Source organism: Rhinoraja longicauda, chromosome 35 (assembly GCF_053455715.1).
Source record: "Rhinoraja longicauda isolate Sanriku21f chromosome 35, sRhiLon1.1, whole genome shotgun sequence".
Classification (NCBI taxonomy): domain Eukaryota; kingdom Metazoa; phylum Chordata; class Chondrichthyes; order Rajiformes; family Arhynchobatidae; genus Rhinoraja; species Rhinoraja longicauda.
Genome location: NC_135987.1, coordinates 11,503,571 through 11,521,850, shown reverse-complemented (window position 1 = coordinate 11,521,850; position 18,280 = coordinate 11,503,571). Strand labels below are relative to the sequence as shown.

General features: G+C 42.7%; 2 protein-coding genes across 13 annotated transcripts in view; one reads left to right on the top strand and one right to left on the bottom strand.

Annotated features, from left to right (window-relative positions):
- Positions 1–8,486, bottom strand: part of LOC144610019 (protein NDNF-like) — a 39,562-nt gene extending 31,076 nt beyond the window's left edge. For 2 of the 8 annotated variants that reach the window (XM_078428473.1, XM_078428465.1), the window contains exons 1-3: positions 7,154–8,486; positions 5,549–5,689; positions 2,024–2,152 (exon numbers count right to left, since the gene is read on the bottom strand). The gene's annotated coding sequence lies outside the window, so the exon portion shown is untranslated. Of the gene's footprint in view, positions 1–2,023; positions 2,153–5,548; positions 5,690–7,120 lie in introns of all 8 variants that reach the window. The other 6 variants (XM_078428468.1, XM_078428470.1, XM_078428469.1 and 3 more) reach the window with 6 other exon arrangements.
- An 86-nt stretch (positions 8,487–8,572) lies between these two features.
- The window catches only part of ccser2a (coiled-coil serine-rich protein 2a), a 356,049-nt gene continuing 346,341 nt past the window's right edge, over positions 8,573–18,280 (top strand). For 4 of the 5 annotated variants that reach the window (XM_078428296.1, XM_078428299.1, XM_078428298.1 and 1 more), the window contains exon 1: positions 8,573–8,706. The gene's annotated coding sequence lies outside the window, so the exon portion shown is untranslated. Of the gene's footprint in view, positions 8,707–10,456; positions 10,730–18,280 lie in introns of those variants that run through there. The other variant, XM_078428297.1, reaches the window with a different exon arrangement.

Sequence of the window (18,280 nt, the reverse complement as noted above, 5' to 3'; positions counted from 1 at the left end):
CCTTCCTACTCACTGTGCAGTGGAAGATGTACTTGTTAGAAATCATGCACCTCTTCTCCAGAACATTACAGCAGGATTTTCTTAGAGCAGTGTAATAGACCTAAACATCTTTAATACCTACTTTTTATAAGGTCAGGCATGAGATGTTTGATGATGATGGCAAAATATTCTACCCTGTGTGCAACTCCTCTGAAAACAAAAGCAGCCTACACCAAAACTTGCCATCAGCTGGCATGATCTTGCCTTCACCTGATACGTAGCAAGTAACTATCTCACCAGGCAAAGAGCAGGCAATGAGCATCTCCAATGAGAGTGAGCCCAACATCTACCTCGATAATTAATGTTATTATCTTTATCAAAGGTCCTACCATTGACAACTTGAGTATTAACATTAACCAAAATTTCATTGACCTGCATTATGGCTGTTTAAGTAATGAAAATTTTCCTTTCGTGTTCTCAAATCATGACCCCAAAAATTGAGATACAGAGCAAAATTTGCTGTTACAGAATTGATGGAAAAAAGTAAATAAGTAATCAAAAATTATATTTTGTTTTTTGAACTCTCATTTCTTGTCGTACATGCAGATGACATGCTTTGTGATAAGAAAAACTATGAAGATAGACTGTTTTCTAAGAATGCACCCCCCCCCCCTTTTCCCGCCAGTGTAATGTGGGAGTCACCTGTACTGTGACTAAAAGAACCAGTCAGATGTTTGGATGACAGTCCACATCCTTTCCACCGCCTGAAAGACGTGCACGGAGCTCTGAGAATTCTCAGGAAGGTCAACACCATCCAAGGCAAAATCGTACACTTGATTGGCACCCCATTAACCACTGTGAATCTTCACTACCACTGATGCACCATGCTTGCAGAGAGTACCATCTATATAATGCAATGTACTTATTTCCATACTTTCACAGTACCCTGCAAGTCTGCCTCCCCTATTATCAAGGACAATAAGTGCATGGTAATGCAATGCATTCAAATTTCCCTCAAAGTCTCATTCCATCCTCATTTTGAAAGATATCTCTGTGCATTTGTCATTGATGGGTGTGCATTGAGAAACTCCTTGCCCTATGGCACTGTGAGAATACAATTTAAGATGACGACTCAGCAATTTTTCCAAAGTCAATTAGGCAAAGGCAAAAAGCGCTGGGTTTGTCCGTGACGTCCACACCCAATAAACAAAGTTCCTTTGTAGATTCAAAGAGAAACAGTATCACCAGCAGCTCTATCAGCTTCCAGCCAAAACATGTGTTTCCTCTCTGCCACTAAGTGTGGCATGTTCTTTCCCATTGCCTTCTGAGCTCAAGGTTACCAGTAAGGATGTAGTCGTGTAGTGGTTACATACCTGTTTTTAGATAAGCAGAGCTCAGGACTAATAAACAAATTCAAATTGTGTCATGGCATGACTGAAATTTGAATCCAGTTATTGAAGTACGATCAGCAATTTTGACTATGAAGCGCCCGGATTCACTCATGTTCTGATGGAACGGTTATCTGTTGCCCTACCCCTGTTCATCCAAATTTGACTGCAAAGCTGCAGCACCGTGGTTAACTCCTGATTGCCATATTAGATGGCCTTGCAAATCGCTCAGTTCAATGCAATATGCATGTTGGCTTTCCCAACATGAACAAATAACAAACAGGCATTAGCCTCTATTACAGCATAAGTGTATTGTAGTTTCACAATTTATCGGTGCAGAACTTTGAAGCGTGATTCTGGAATTGAAAGGATCCAAAATTATTTAGCTGCAGATATAGTTGCAGTGAGCATCCTGCCAGCAAACTTTGTTTGTTAAACTTGTTTGCACATGAATGTTTTATGGCTTTATGCCCAATAATTTGCTTGACGTGCAAGTTGATAATTGCTAGTAGATAGTTGTAGCTAAGGTAATTGGTTTAAAAAAACGTTTGGATTGTTTTTTTACCCAGAGATGGAAAGAGTCTGAAACTCATTGCCTGAAAATGTAGTGGGGGCAAAACTTTGCCATATTTAAACATAGATATGCTGCAACTTACTGTGCTGTGGAATAAAAGGCGAGACTTGGGTGGATAGCTCTTTTTCAGCTGCATGGTCACAATCAGCCAAATAGTTTTGTTCCAGTCTGGAGCCTTTTTCTCACTCGAATGATACTGAGGATTATAGTTCTTGATGGATAAGAGAACAACAATGTTGTCAACTTAATTTACAAAATGCAAATTACTACTTTGAATTGAGAACTAAACATTGCAGAGATCGAGAAGGAAATGTAATTTGTAGCAGGTGAATTCAATATCAAATCAGGTGCTGGAGATCAATAAGTGAGCAAAATAATTGTTGAAAGAGAGATAAGGAAAGATAAACATAATTTAAAATATCTCCAACAAGTCATAGCCTGAAAAGGCATTTCACGCCTTGAATTGCTCAATTATCGAAGATATTGCTGGATACGATGAATTTGATGAGTTGTTACAAGGTTCTGAGGAGGGTCTCTGAAATGATTTGTTAATTCTCTTTCACCTTCCTCAGATTCCCCAGAGTTTTTCAAGCATTTATTATTTCAGGCTCCCAGCATTTGTAGTTTTATTTATTCTTATTTTTTTGATAGGTAGTTAATTTGCATCTTCATAAAACTCGCAAGGCAGTTGAAAGCAAGTTGCCAATTCTTCAAGGTGAACAGAGCTGTTTAAGTTAAATAATAACCTATGGTAATTCACAATTAATGGTGTATGTCTTCCTCACAAGAAGTTGTAGAATGACTTATGCATGAATAATCCCCAATGTCTTCAACACATTTCTTCTTTAGCAACGTCTGGGCCATTAGTTGTGTGAGCTGCCTCAGTGCAGGCAATGTTTATATTCATTTTATAAGTAATGTTGTCAGTAAATAATTGATGGAAGCTTAATAGAGGAATAGTGGGTATGTTCTATTTTTATTTTGGAGTCTTTGTTGAAATTTATTCAAGAACTAGGCTGTTTTACTATCCTTTAACAGAGAAAAATACAGCTGATTAAAACATAATGCAATTCAGAGCGGCAATAGGATCAATAAAAGACAGGTGGATTTGCTCAGGATGTTTAGGAAAATAACTGCAGATGCTGGTACAAATCGAAGGTATCACAAAATGCTGGAGTAACTCAGCAGGTCAGGCAGCATCTCTGGAGAGAAGGAATGTGTGACGTTTTGGGTCGAGACCCTTCTTCAGTGGATTTGCTCAGATAGTCTCCATTTGATAACATTGGGTTTGCACATCCCCCTATGTTTTTCCCACTCTGCGTGTCCCCCTCCCTCGATCAAAGTCTCCCCAATATGAAACTTGTTATTTTATACCAATCATTCCCTTCCCAGAAATTGTTTTAATCACACAGTAATGTAATGGCTTGGGACATTTATTTGTGTTCAAGTCACTATATAATCAGGAGTCAGGTGGATAGCTCTTTTTCAGATGGCATGGGCCTGGACTACTAACTGTAATTCCTTGTTCATAATGTGACTTAATTTATAAGGATGGGAGCATAGTCCATGATTCATCCTGAAGTTATTTATTGGTGGAGCAGTAATTTGAGAATCTCATCTTTGCTCTCAAAATCCAAATTACTTCCCATAATATTTTCAGAACTTTACAAAATCAAATAGTGAAAACAATAACTTAAAACTGAAAACTGAAAATTATTTTGTGAGAGGAAGATGAATATTTGTTTTATAAATAATGTTGTCAGTAAATAATTCATCATAAATAACGCTCTAGATCAAACTGCAACGAGTTTTGCACTGAATCATTGGCAATTTTATTAATGAAAAGAAAAGTGATTTATTTATGATCACTTCTTTCTCCAAACCCTATAGTGTTAATGGAGAAAATTATTTAATGTTTTTTATTTCCTTTCTGCTTCCTTGTGTCAAATCAAGAGGTAATGTTTTATGAATAAACGTTCACAAATTGTGGGTATCACCAGCTCGGTTAGCATGTAGTGTCCTTGCTTTATTGCCCATGGCAAGGTAACAGTGAGCTGCCCTCTTCACCTTCACCATATGAACACGATGGTTACTCCTACAGGGATATCCTCATTTTATTGTTATCCTTTGTTGCACAACCAAGTGGCTTGCTGGCATTTCAGTAGATTATTGACAATCACATTCTTGAAAGGTTAAACTGGGTAGATAAAATAGTTCTGTCAAAGAACACAAAATATAACAGCAGGAGTAAGCCACCAGGTTTCCATTAGGGTCACTATGTCAAGATGATATTAGAAAACAAAAATAAATCCTCTTCTGTTACAGTGGGATTTGAAATCTTATTTTAGGATCTTTAAAATCAAGACCACTAGACCATTAATCCTTGAGTTAACCATATAACCAGTAGATTGGTATCTCAATCAATACAATCGAAGAAGGGTCTCGACCCGAAACGTCACCCATTCCTTCTCTCCCGAGATGCTGCCCGACCTGCTGAGTTACTCCAGCATTTTGTGAATAAATCGATTTGTACCAGCATCTGCAGTTATTTTCTTATAATACAAATCTCAGTATTGAAAACACTAGAAATTACAAATGCTGGAAAAGAAGCAATACACTGTCTGCTGGAGGGACTTAATGGGTGGATCAGCATCCTTGGATTGGGGGAGAGGGGAGAGGAATTGTCAACATTTTGGGTTGAGACTGCAGAGGGGGGGAAATAGCCAAAATAAAGAGGAGAGGGGCAGTTGTGTGACAGGATCCACAGTTCATTGGTGATCTGAGGAGGGGTGGGTGAAGGGTAGTTTTCAGAGGTGGAGGCAGGTGCATTATAAATGGAGAAAGACTAAAGAAAAAAAAGGCAGATGGAGCCAGATGGGGTAAGGGGAGGGAGAAGATGGTGATAAGGAGGAACACAAAGGCTGTATGTGTGGAATCTGAGAAATAAGGAGTGTGTAAGAAGGAACTGCAGATGCTGCTTTAAACAGTAGACACAAAAAGCTGGTGACTCAGCAGGACAGGCAGCATCTCTGGAGAGAAGGAATGGGTGATGTTTCGGGTCGAGACCCACCTTCAGACTCTGAAGAAGGATCTCAACCCGAAACATCACGCATTCCTTCTCTCCAGAGATGCTGCCTGTTCTGCTGTGTTACTCCAGCTTTTTGTGTCTATCTTCTGAGAAGTAAGGAGACTGATAATGGGAACCATGAGGGGACAGATGAAAGGCAGATGGAACCACGACCAGAGGGGTGTGAATGCAGAACCCTGTGGGTAAAATGTGCATTTGGTAGTTGAATGGAATTGGTCGGGGTAAGGAGAGAAAAATGGGTGATGAGGGTCTGCAGGAAGGTTGGGTATGGGAAAGGGAACAAACATGGTAGGACCGGAAGGAGGGGGAATGGAGAAAACACATTTTAGGAAGGTAAACGCAGAATGAGGAAAGATTGGAACATCCAATTAGTTCAAAAGTACAATAACAGAATAACTGAATGAGGTAGAGTGGCAGCACCTCTGGGAAAGGTGTGTGAAAGAGGCGAATGGTTCAAAGAGTCCCAGAACAGTGTGGAAGAAGTTGTTCTTAAATTTAGACATTTCCAGTATTGTTTACCAGGTCGTAGAGAGAAAGGGAAAATGGCCAGGGTGAGTCCAGCTTTCCTCATACGATGCACCGTGAAGATGGGCTGGATGGAAGGAAGGCTTATAGTAAATGTCAGTGCATAGTTTGCTTCTGATATGGAGACAGAGTGATCTAGAAGAGGGAGAGAAGGGTCAGAAATGGTAATTTGAGAACAGGGTGGAAGTTACGAGGAAACGTAATAAAATTGCTGAGTTCCACAGGTGCAGGAGGCAGCACAAATGCAGTCAGAGCCCTAACTTAATTCCTTTTTATTGGCTACATGGAACAGTCCCTGCTCCAAACCATTCCCCGTACCACTTCCCGACTATTCCTCCGGGCTACATCAATGGCTGGACTACTGATGCTTCCTGCACTAGCCATACACCTGTTGTTGGACAAATAACAGGTAATGATGAATTAGAGTACAGGAGGGAGATTGAAAATCTGACTCAATTGTGCTAGAATAACAATATTGTTCTTAAAGTCCATAAGAGCAAGGAGCTGATTGTTGACTTCAGTAAGGTAAGATCAGGGATCCATGACCTTGTCTTCATTGATAAGACAGCGGTGGAGAAAGTTAACAGCTTTAAGTTCCTGGGTATGCATATCTCTGAATATCTGTCCATTATCCACCACATGAATGCAATCTCAAATAAAGCTCATCAATGCCTCTACTTCCTTAGAATATTGAGAAGATGGGGTGTGTCAAAGAATACTTTATCAAACTTCAAAAGATGCATGGTAGAGAGAATACTGGCTGGTTGCATCATGGCCTGGTTCTTTAGCTCAAACACCCAGGAACAAAAAGAGCGGAGACTGGTAGACAGAGAGTGTCCACCATTGGAGGGATCTATAGGAGGTGTTACTTTAAAGGCAGCCAATATCAAAGACGTACTTCATCCTGGCCCCACTTTTATTTCACCACCACTATGGAGAATTTACAGTGGCCAAAAACAGCTTCTTTCTGGGAATCATCAGGGACTGGATAACACAACAATCTCCTCAGCAACTATGGTCTTCAATGGAGTGTATCTTTGTTTGCACTATGCACTTTGTTTTTTTTTGCACTATATTAGTTATCCTGTGTTATGATTATTGATTTATTGTATTTTTGTTTTATACTTGTGTATTATTGTGTTTACAGACCTCTTAAGCTTGGCAAGTAGGAATTTAACTGTTTTGTTGTTGGTACTATTGACAATTAAACATTATTTACCTTAACTTCCACCCTGTTGTCAAAACTGGTTGCAAATGACATCCTAATACAGTATAAATAAAGGAAGAAAGAACTACTTATTCTCAGAACATCTCTTAACTTTGTTGCAATATCTTTTTTTTAGGACTATTCATTGTTGTTATCCAGAACATTCAGCAATGAAATTGCACAGCAGAACAAAATAACTAACATTCACATAGTACCTGTAACTTAATGACACATCTGAACATTTTGTTATCATACATGTAGATGGATATTGTGTTTCAAGAAGAAAAGCATCACTTTGAAACACACAAGTATTAAACAATCATTTTACAAGTGAAAACCAATTTAGCAAAAAATGTTACCTTATTCAAACATAAATACTTCATAAATAATACCTAGTTGTTGTACACAACATCGCCACGTTTTCTTCACACAGATGGACTCAATCCATTACATTTTTTTATGCTTGCATTCAATCACTGTTCCTGTCTCTGGTTTACCCCCAGCCCTTCTCCCACTGTTGCCAACGACTCCTGGCCCCATCCCTGCCTTCTCACTGACACCTCCTGGCCTGTCCCTGCCCTAACACTGATATCATCCTGGCCCTTCTGGCCCCATCCCTGCCCGCACACTGCCCTCACTGCCACCTGCTCACTGCTCCCTCACTGCTGCCATCACTGCCCTCACTGCCGCCTGCTCGCTGCCGCCATCACTGCCCTCACTGCCACCTGCTCGCTGCCGTCCTCACTGCCCCCATCACTGCTCTCACTGCCACCATCACTGCCCTCACTGCCACCTGCTCGCTGCCACCATCACTGCCCTCGCTGCTACCATCACTGCTACCTGCTCTGCCAGATCACTGCCCTCACTGCCACGATCACTGCCACCATCACTGCCTCCATCAGTGCCACCACTGCCACCTGCTCACTGCTCACATCACTGCCCCCCTCACTGCCACCATCACTATCACCATCACTGCCCTCACTGCCACCGGCTCACTGCCAGATCACTGCCCTCATTGCCACTATCAGTAACCTCACTACCACCATCACTGCCATCATCACTGCCACCATCACTGCCCTAACTGCCTCCCTCACTGACACTATCAAGGCCACCAACACTACCACCATTGCTGCCACCATCACTGCCACTATCACTGCAGTCACTGCCTCCATCACTGCCACCCACACTGCGACCCTCACTGCCCTCACTGCCCTCACTGCCACCTGCTCAGTGCCACCCTCACTGCCACCCTCACTGCCTGTGCTGCCACCCTCACTGCCACCTGCTCACTGCCTTCTGCCCCTCACTGCCACCCTCACTGCCACCTGCTCACTGCCCTCTGCCCCTCACTGCCACCCTCACTGCCACCCTCACTGCCCTCACTGCCACCTGCCCTCTGCCCCTCACTGCCCTCACTGCCACCCTCACTGCCACCTGCTCACTGCCCTCTGCCCCTCACTGCCACCTGCTCGCTGCCACCATCACTGCCCTCACCCACACTGCCACATTCACTGCCACCCTCACTGCCACCCTCACTGCCCTCACTGCCACCCTCGCTGCCACCTGCTCACTGCCCTCTGCCCCTCACTGCCACCTGCTCGCTGCCACCATCACTGCCCTCACCCACACTGCCACATTCACTGCCACCCTCACTGCCCTCACTGCCACCCTCACTGCCACCTGCCCCTCACTGTCCTACTGCCACCCTCACTGCCACCATCACTGCCACCTGTTCACTGCTCCTGGCCGGGGGCGTGCTGACGCATGCGCGCCGTTGGCGGTGACGTCAGTGCCAGCTGTGTGCGGAGCTCGAGCGGCGGAGCAACGGCAGCGGCGGCGGCGCGAGGCCCGGCCCAGCCCAGCCCGGCTCCACACCCGCCCTCCCCTCCCCTCGCCTCGCCTCGCCATGGACACGCTCAGCTCCGGGGACACCCCCGCGTCACAGGTACCTCGGGCCGAGGGGGGCATATCTCTGCCGATCATCCTCCTTCCCCGTCCAGCCCCGTCCTCTCACCCTCACCCTGAGCACCGGTGGCACCGCCCCTCTCCGATCCCCCCCATCCTCTCCCCGTACACTCCCCCTCTCCCCTCCCCTCCACCTGAACAGCTCTCCTCTCCCCTGGAGATCCCAACCTCTCCCTCTACATCCCCGCTCTCCCATCCTCTCTCTCCCATCCTCTCTCTCCCATCCTCTCTCTCCCATCCATTCCCTCCCATCCTCTCTCTCCCAACCTCTCTCTCCCACCCTCTCTCTCGCCCTCTCTCTCCCGTCCTCTCTCTCCCATCCTCTCTCTCCCATCCTCTCTCTCCCATCCTCTCTCTCCCATCCATTCCCTCCCATCCTCTCTCTCCCATCCTCTCCCTCTACATCCCCCCTCTCCCATCCATTCTCTCCCATCTTCTCTCTCCCATCCCCCTCTCCCATCCTCCCTCTCCCATCCTCCCTCTCCCATCCTCCCTCTCCCATCCTCCCTCTCCCATCCATTCCCTCCCATCCTCTCTCTCCCATCCTCTCTCTCCCATCCTCTCTCTCCCATCCTCTCTCTCCCATCCTCTCTCTCCCATCCTCTCTCTCCCATCCATTCCCTCCCATCCACTCTCTCTCCCACCCTCTCTCTGATCCACTCTCTCCCATCCACTCCCTCCCATCCACTCCTTCCCACCCACTCCCTCTACATCTCCCCTCTCCACTGAACAGCTCTCCTCTCCCCTGGACATCCCATCCTCTCCCTCTACACCCAGCCCCCTCTCCCTGTTCATCCCCCCTCTCCCATTATCTCCCCTCTCCCTGTTCATCCCCCATCTCCCATTATCCTCCCTCTCCCATCCTCACCCCCCTCTCCCATCCTCACCCCCTCTCCCATCCTCACCCCCGTCTCCCATTATCCCCCCTCTCCCATTATCCCTCCTCTCCCATTATCCCCCCTCTCCCATTATCCCCCCTCTCCCATTATTCCCCCTCTCCCATCCTCACCCCCTCTCCCATCCTCACCCCCCAGCTCCCATCCTCACCCACCTCTCCCATCCTCACCCACCTCTCCCATCCTCTCCCATCCTCACCCACCTCCCATCCTCACCCACCTCTCCCATCCTCACCCACCTCTCCCATCCTCACCCCCTCTCATTCTCACCCCCCTCCCCATCCTCACCCCCTCCTCATCCTCACCCCCCTACATCCCCCTCTCCCATTTTCCCTCTCCCTTCATACATCCCCTCACCCTTCATACATCACCCCACTCTCATGTTTCATTTCCCCCTTCCATCTTCATCCCCCTCTCCTCGCACATCCTGCTTCTCCCATTTTCCCTCCCCTCGCACATCCTGCTTCTCCTATCATATCTTCTTCCCCATACATCCCCTTTCCCATTCTTCTCCTGCACAACCCCTTACTCCATCATACCTCATCCCTATATCCCTTTGTTCCAAATTTCTACACTCCGTACATTTCCTACATCCTTCCAACTCTCCATATAATTCTCACCCATCCTCCCTCTCTTGCATCGCCAAATTGCTTTCTGGTCCCATTTCTTCATCCTCCTTAATGATAGCTCTTTACCTGTTCACCTACACCCACTTCCCTCTGACACGGTCCCTTTTCTGTCTGAGGGTTCTGCTGCACATTCTTCACATTATCCTCTTTTCTCCCACTCCTGAAAAGGCAACTCCCCTGAACACTCTTCATGCTTCACCTCACATTTTACCCTGCTGTTTTAATAATGATGGACCACGGGAGAGTCAAATTGAGGTCAAGGGAAGGCAGCAGGATGACAGCAATGCAGGATCGTTCATTTTTTTGCTTATTGTATCACTTTTGTTCAAGGGCTGAGGCACTTCCTGTTTGATTGAAACTTAAATGAAAGACTTAGTCATCCCTCTTTCTTGTCGCCCTGCCTCTCTGTCCCATCTCCTCTCAGCCATCTCCCCTTTTCTCTCATAACTAATGTAAGGCTTCGGCTTACTGAACTAAGGTAGGACATTTAAATAAATATAATTTTGGGGTTGTGTGTCTGAAACACTACATATTGGATTATGGTTCTTAAAGTGAATGTTAATTTACTGACAAATGTGTAATTTATTGTCTGCTGTTATAGGGAGGATAATCTCTATTTTGTACATGGATATTGTTTACAATTGTTTGCCTGGACAGAACTTCAGGCCCAGGCAGAGATGGCTCGAAGGTATTACAGTGTGAAGCTTTTCATTAATGCAAATGTCTGTTTCAGTGATGTCTAGTTGAGAGCAGTAAGATAACAATGTACTGCGTCAGACAGGAAGTTATTGTGGCAAAGCTCCATCTGCATCAGTGGTAGAAATTGATTTTTGAGGTTAGGACATAAGGAAAAGGAGAAATAATGGTTTATATTCAGAAAAGTGATGACAGCAGAGCTTTTTTGAAATTTTGAATGAGCAGTAGATAAAGATTCCACATTTAAAGCAATATATCTGATTCCAGGAGATTATCTAAATTGTGAACCTAAATTGCCTGAGCATAGTAATGTCTCCTTAATATCTGTTGCTGAGACATTTTGCAATCACCTTGACCCACTTAACACTTCATCTTCCCAGAGGACAGTTACTAATTAGTTCAGACAAATGTATATTTCAGGCAAATGTTAGATTTCTGGAACTCTTTGTGAGCATTCTGCTGAGTAGTAAGACTCAAATGTTTTGCAGTTATCGTCTTGATCACATTTAACCTTGATGATTCCTTTAGGACTCGTTTGTTTTTTGACCATTTTGATGAACTGGCTATATATACTTGTTCTAATGTTTTGTGTTGGTTTTCAATTAGGTTTAATACCAGTTGTTGTATTTTTTTTGTTAAATAAATGGAAGCTTGTATGGTGTTAGCACAAGATTTGAATAATAAAATATTATATGTATAAGGGCCGTTTTTAATAGCTGTTAATTCAGGTCCATGTGATGGTCGTTGACAATGAGGGTCTGATCCGTTGTCTGGTGTATTTAGTAATCCTTCAATAATGTGTCTCAGGCTTCTTCCCTGCAGCTGATTTTTGCCACAACCACTTTGTATCGTCATAATTTAAAAAAAAACAATGTGATTTTCTGCTCTACACAGTTATGAAGCAATTTTTAAAGAAATAGAAGTGATGGAGAACTTCCCAAATACGTGGGTAACTAACAAATTAGCTTGTACATAGCAACTTCTTAGTGAGGTTGCGAAGCAGAGAAACTTGGGGCTAAAACAAAAATCGTAAAGTAGTTAATAAAGCAAGTTAATAAAACTCCTTTTTTTCTCAAACGCTTATTTCCTGAGAAATAAGTCACAATTGGAAAAACAGAACTTTGGAAGAGGAATGGATTATGAAAGGAGGGAGTTTTTCTCCAATTGCTGGCAAGACCACATCCAGAGATGCTGCATGACCTGCTGAGTCGCTTCAACACTGTCTTTTTCTTTAAACAAGTATCTGCTGTTCCTTGTGTCTCCATTTTACTGCTCCACTCTCCAAATCTCCTCAAGGTACTTTGAAGAAGTTCACCTCCTCTCCCAAAGAGTTTTGTGAGATCCTCTCTCACTTCTTCCGCTTTGTGATTCCTGCTGCTCTTCTGCTCTTCAACCATATTTTACAAAGACGCTTTCCCCAACACTAATTTTCTCAATTTCTGGAATACCATGTATTGTTTTGCTCATGTTTGAGAGGTAATATTGGAGATGATTCAGAGATTGTTTGCAAAGTTGATTCCTGAAGTGAAGGGATTTTTATTGGAGTAATCGGACCTAAGCTTATTGGAGTCAAGAAAAATGATTGATGATTTTTCTGCATGATTTGTTAAATAAATAAAGGCCTTTTCAGAAGCAATTACTTTATTTTTGTTTGGCTGTTTGTTACATTGTTTTATATAGTTGCACAAGTGTCAATAGAAATGATTGCTTGTCAATTTCAATGCCCACCCCTGGATAAAGATAGCAGCCGTGTTCATAAGAGATAATGGCGTCTGATTAATGCAGGGAATAGAAACATGGGAACATTTTATTGTCCTCTATACCATCCAAAACAGTTTCTTGTTCTCTGCTTGTTAATTTCCAAAGTAACTTTGAAGTGGTTCTCCAGTTCTCAATCAAAATCGTGCTATAACCAATTTGGCCCGTGTAATTCAAATAGTTTCCCCTAATTCATGACTGGTGTTATCTCTAATTTGTGTTAAGAACACACAAATTATAGCAGAACTGCCTGTACTTAAAATCCCTGAATAAAATGATTGCAGTTTCAATTTACAGATTCATTGAGATTTAGGACCACATTAAATCATAGGATTATGCTTGGGTAAATAATATAAATCAATGTTGATTGTGAATCACTTCTGGCACCAAGTGAGAAAAATGTTGGAAAAGTTTGAAAGACCAGGCAGCATCTATAGGGAGAGAATTTTGTCTCTGCAGAGATTTGCCTGGCCTGCTGACTATTTCCGGCACTTTCTGTTGTGTCAGATTTCTAGCATCTGTAGTTTATCTTTTTTCTCTGCACTTTAAAGGAATAATAGAGCATTACAATATGGAAACAGGCCATGTCCTCCAATGAACATTCATTATTCTTTCTGTTGAAGAACCATACAGTAAATGTATAATTCTAAATATGATACAGTGCCCTCCGTAATGTTTGGGACAAAGACCCATCATTTAGTTATTTGCCTCTGTACTCCACAGTTTGAGATTTGTAATAGATAAAATCACATGTGGTTAAAATGCACATTGTCACATTTTAATAAAGGCAATTTTTATACATTTTGGTTTCACCATGTAGAAATTACAGCAGTGTTTATACATAGTCTCCCCATTTCAGGGCACCATAATGTTTGGGACACAGCAATGTCATGTAAATGAAAGTAGTCATGTTAAGTATTTTGTTGCATTTCCCTTGCATGCAATGACTGCTTGAAGTCTGCGATTCATGGACATCACCAGTTGTTGCAGGGTGTATTGCAACCATCTTTAGCTTATGCTTGTTTTGGGGGCTAGTCCCCTTCAGTTTTCTCTTCAGCATATAAAAGGCATGCTCAATTGGGTTCAGATCGGGCAATTGACTTGGCCACTCAATAATTTACCATTTTTTAGCTTTGAAAATCTCCTTTGTTGCTTCAGCAGTATGTTTGGGATCATTGTCTTGATGTAGAATTATCTGCCGGCCAATGAGTTTTGAGGCATTTGTTTGAACTTGAACAGATAGGATGTGTATATACACTTCAGAATTCATTATACTCCTACCATCAGCAGTTGTATCATCAATGAACATAAGTTAGCCAGTACCTTCAGCCGTTATACATGCCGAGGCCATAACACCCCCACCACCGTGTTTCAGAGATGAGGTGGTATGCTTTAGATTTTGGGCAATTCCTTCTCTCCTCCATACTTTGCTCTTGCCATCACTCTGATATAAGTTAATCTTCATCTCATCTGTCCACAAGACCTTTTTCCAGAACTGTGGTTGCTCTTCTAAGTACTTCTTGGGGGGGGGGAGACTGTATAAACACAACTGTAATTTTTACATGGTGAAACCAAAATGTATAAAAATACCCTTTAATATAATCTGACTGCACACTTTAACCACATGTGATTTTTTTCTATTACAAATCTCAAATTGTGGAGTACAGAGACAAATAAATAAATGATGGGTCTTTGTCCCAAACATTATGGGCACTGTATCTGATTTCAAACCTCAATGTCAGCTTGGCAGGGCTGAACACTATTGACTCCATTGAAAAGATTGTAGTTTCAAGCTGTACTACAGACTTTGGTCACTTAATATAGATGCTGCTTCAGTGGAATTTGCCAAACTAATACTCATTGGCCTATTGCTGTGTACTTAAAAGACTCCTTGGTACAATTGACATTGTTTGGCTTCAGTAAGGCACCAAACTTTATGTAAGATAAAATAACAAACCTAATCTAAGTAACAGATTCACATTATATGTTTCTATTGGGAGATTTTCTGAGCAGGAAGCTGTTACCTGATTCCCCAGGTCATTGTGTCTGAGATCCCAAGGGGTTAATTATTTATAATGTGCTTGTACAGAGGGATATATCTTGTCTGCATGCTGAACACGAGCAGGGACAAAAGTTGCAGTGTTATAACTTGTTCATTTGTGTTGGTTTTTCATGCTTTTAACTATTAGTCTACAATGATTAAAGTAATATGTCTGAAGAAAGGTCCTGTCCTGAAGCTTCACATGTCCATTCCCTCTCCAGATGCTGCCTGCCCTGCTGAGTTTTTCCAGCATTTTTTGTTTTGTTTAAGATTCTGGCATCTACAGTTTCTTGTGTTTTAATTATGAGATAGAATATTGGAAGCCTAGATTGCAGTAGCTGCCATTATCTAGTTGGTGATGCAGATTTAAAAAAAACAACAACTTTTCATTGGGATGGTTAAGGAAGATACTTGTATGAGAGGAACCCATGCTTGACAGCTAAGAAAGTAAATGCACTGATGTGCTTTCTTGATCGCCACATGACGTGAAGGGACCAGGTTAGGTTGTATCAATTGATATAACAATTGAGTTGGTATTCTACTTAGCCAGACAGTAATGGAGTTACAAGAACTAAATTAAGGAACTGAGGATACAATCCTGAGGGGCACCAGTGTTGAGAGTCAGGATGGTGGAAATGTTATGACCAATTCTAACTGATGTTTGTCAGTTTAGATGTTTGGTTGCCAGTTGCAGATGGAGGCCCCAATGCCAAGATTAAGAATTCTAAGGATGAGTTTACTAGGTATGATAGTGTTGAAGGCTGAGCTGTAGTTATTGAATTAGTTATTAATATCTTTTCATATTGAATAATATCAGTTCTGATGGTTAAGGTGATCCAGGGCTGAATGTAATGCAGGAGAGATGGGGTCTTCCGTAGGCCTAATTTTCCTGTTTGCAAACTACAAATGGTTTAGATTTTCTGGCAGGCTGGTAACAGATGGGACCATTACCAATCTTCAAAGCACGGTGCTGTAGGTTAGAGGTTAGTTGAGGTTAGGGCTACTGGTCATTAGTCATTCAAGCAGGTCACTGTATTTTTCTTGGGGATTGCAATGGGGGTTTCCTCAAAGCAGATGGAAAGAGAAAACTGTTGGAGTGAAAGGTTGAATACTTCATTAAAGGCAGTGGCCAGTTGATTGGTGGACAGTGTCAAAACTGGTCCAGGGACTCCATCCAGGCCAGCAATTTTCTGAGAGTTTGCCTTTGTGAAAGTAGATCTGGCTACTTGACTATTTGCAATCTTCAATTGGTTGGCAGGTAATGTGACATCCAACTTAAGCCTACTATCTGCTGGCGTGGGGGTCACATTTTATGTCTGATTACTGTTCCTCTTGTGAAGATGGAAGGCAGTGACAAATGTTTTCTGGGGGTTGGCTTAGTTTTAAAAATTATTCTCCCAGGCTGTTAAGATCCCAGTTCATAAAAGATGCTTTTAAAATATAGCTAACTTCATTGCCAGTGCAATGTATATAAATCTTTGTAATAGGATGATGGCATTTTGCTTTAAAAAAGTGCATTGGTACAAATGCTGACCGTTGCAGCGTGCTTCATTATGATATCCACCAGGACTAATTGAACATATTTCTTGGGCAAGATTAAAATAGATTAGACAACATTTAAAAATAATTTGTCCTTGTGTTAATGTTTGAAGTAAGAATGTTGTGATACTTTGCAATATTATATTATTTACCTGACACAAACAGATTTTTCATAATTAATATTCTGTTCATGTCCTACAATGGCATTAATTTTGTGTTTGAATCAACCTGGCTTTAAAAAAATCAAATTACATGAACTTAAAAATCAGAAGTCTGCATTTCTATCTTGCACAAATCTTTATAGATTGTCCAAATTGCTTTTTTTTCTCACTCCCTCTGTAGATCATCATACTTGAGTGCAGAAACAGCCTGCATTAGCTGTATTGGATGAATATTTTCTGTTTCTTTGTGGCACATACATGTGCTTTTACCAGTAATTACATGTTTTGCAAATTCATATTGAATGCTGCATAGTCATGGCAGAAGTAAATGAGAATTTCTGTTTTAGGTTTGCACTTCAGAAGGTTACTTTCAAAATACTTATTTAAAATTTAATTCAGTATGCTCCAGTTTAAAACTGAAATCCCTTGGTCTTCGCTTTTCACCCCGCCAGCCCCTGCATCTAACACATCATTCTCCGCCACCTCAAACATGATTCCACCACCAGTCACATCTTCCCATCCCTACCCATTTCCCTTCTGCGGAGACCGCTCCCTTCGCAATTCCTTGGTTCACTCTTCCCTTCCCACCCAAACCACCCCACCCCTTCAACCACAGGAGAATTAACACCTATTCTTCTACTTTATTTGGAGTATTGTGTTCAGTTTTTGTCATCCCGCTATATGAAGGATGTTGAGCTGAAAAGAGTGCAGAGAAGATTTACAAGGACTTGAGGGGCTGAGCCATCTGGAGAGGTTAGGCAGGCTAGGACTATATTCCTTGGTGTGCAGGAGGATGTGAGGTGATCTTATAGAGGTGGATAAGATCATGAAGGGAATAGATAGATTTATGCACAGAGTCCTTTATCCAGAGTAGGGGAATCAAGAACCAGTCGACATAGGTTTAAGGTGAGAGGGGAAAAATTTAATAGGAATCTGAGGGACAACTTTTTCACAAAGATGGTGGTGAGTATATGGAATCAGTTGCTGGAAGAGGTAGTTGAGGCAGGGATTATCACAATGTTTAAAAAGCAATTAGTGGTGTATGGATCGGACCAGTTTAGAGGGATATGGGTACATGGCTAGGGAAGGTTTAGAAGGAAATTGGCCAAACACAGGCAAGTGGGACTTGCGTCGAAGGGGCATCTTGGTCAATGTGTACAAAGTGCCTGATCCATGCAGTATGACTCTATGAGTTTGAGTCAAACTCCTTCATCGGATTTATCCTGGGACCCCAGCAGTCCTTCCAAGTGGGACAGGTTCATGTACACTTGCTCTAACCTCGTCGACTGCATCTGGTGTTCCAGATGTGGCCTTCTTTACATTGGTGAGACCAAGTGTAGACTTGGCGACCATTTTGACAAACATTTGCACTTCGTCCACCAAGGCCTACTGGTTCTTCCATTAGCTATTTTAGATAGCTAACCAACTCCCCCCACTTCCTTCCCTATCCTCTTTCCTCCACCCCCTTTTTCCCCTGTGCCCCACCTGAACTTGCACCCTTTTTCTCTCCTCCATTCCTCTCTATTTCTCCCCTCTACATTTCTTTGTCTAGCTTTACAATTGGCAACTCTTCAATCCTTGCCAGGGTTTGTTCTGCACCTCTTCTCTTTCTTTCCATCCACACTCCTCCCCCCCTCGCCCCCGTCGCCATCAGTCCGAAGAAGGGTCCCAACCTGAAACGTCACCTATCCATCTTCTCCAGGGATGCTGCCTGACCCGCTGACTTACTCCAGCACTTTGTGTCTTTTTTAAAAATAATTTATTCTCTTTTGTTGTGTGAACATTAGTGTTATTTCCTCTTCCACCTCTGTTCTTGTATAACATATAATTAAAT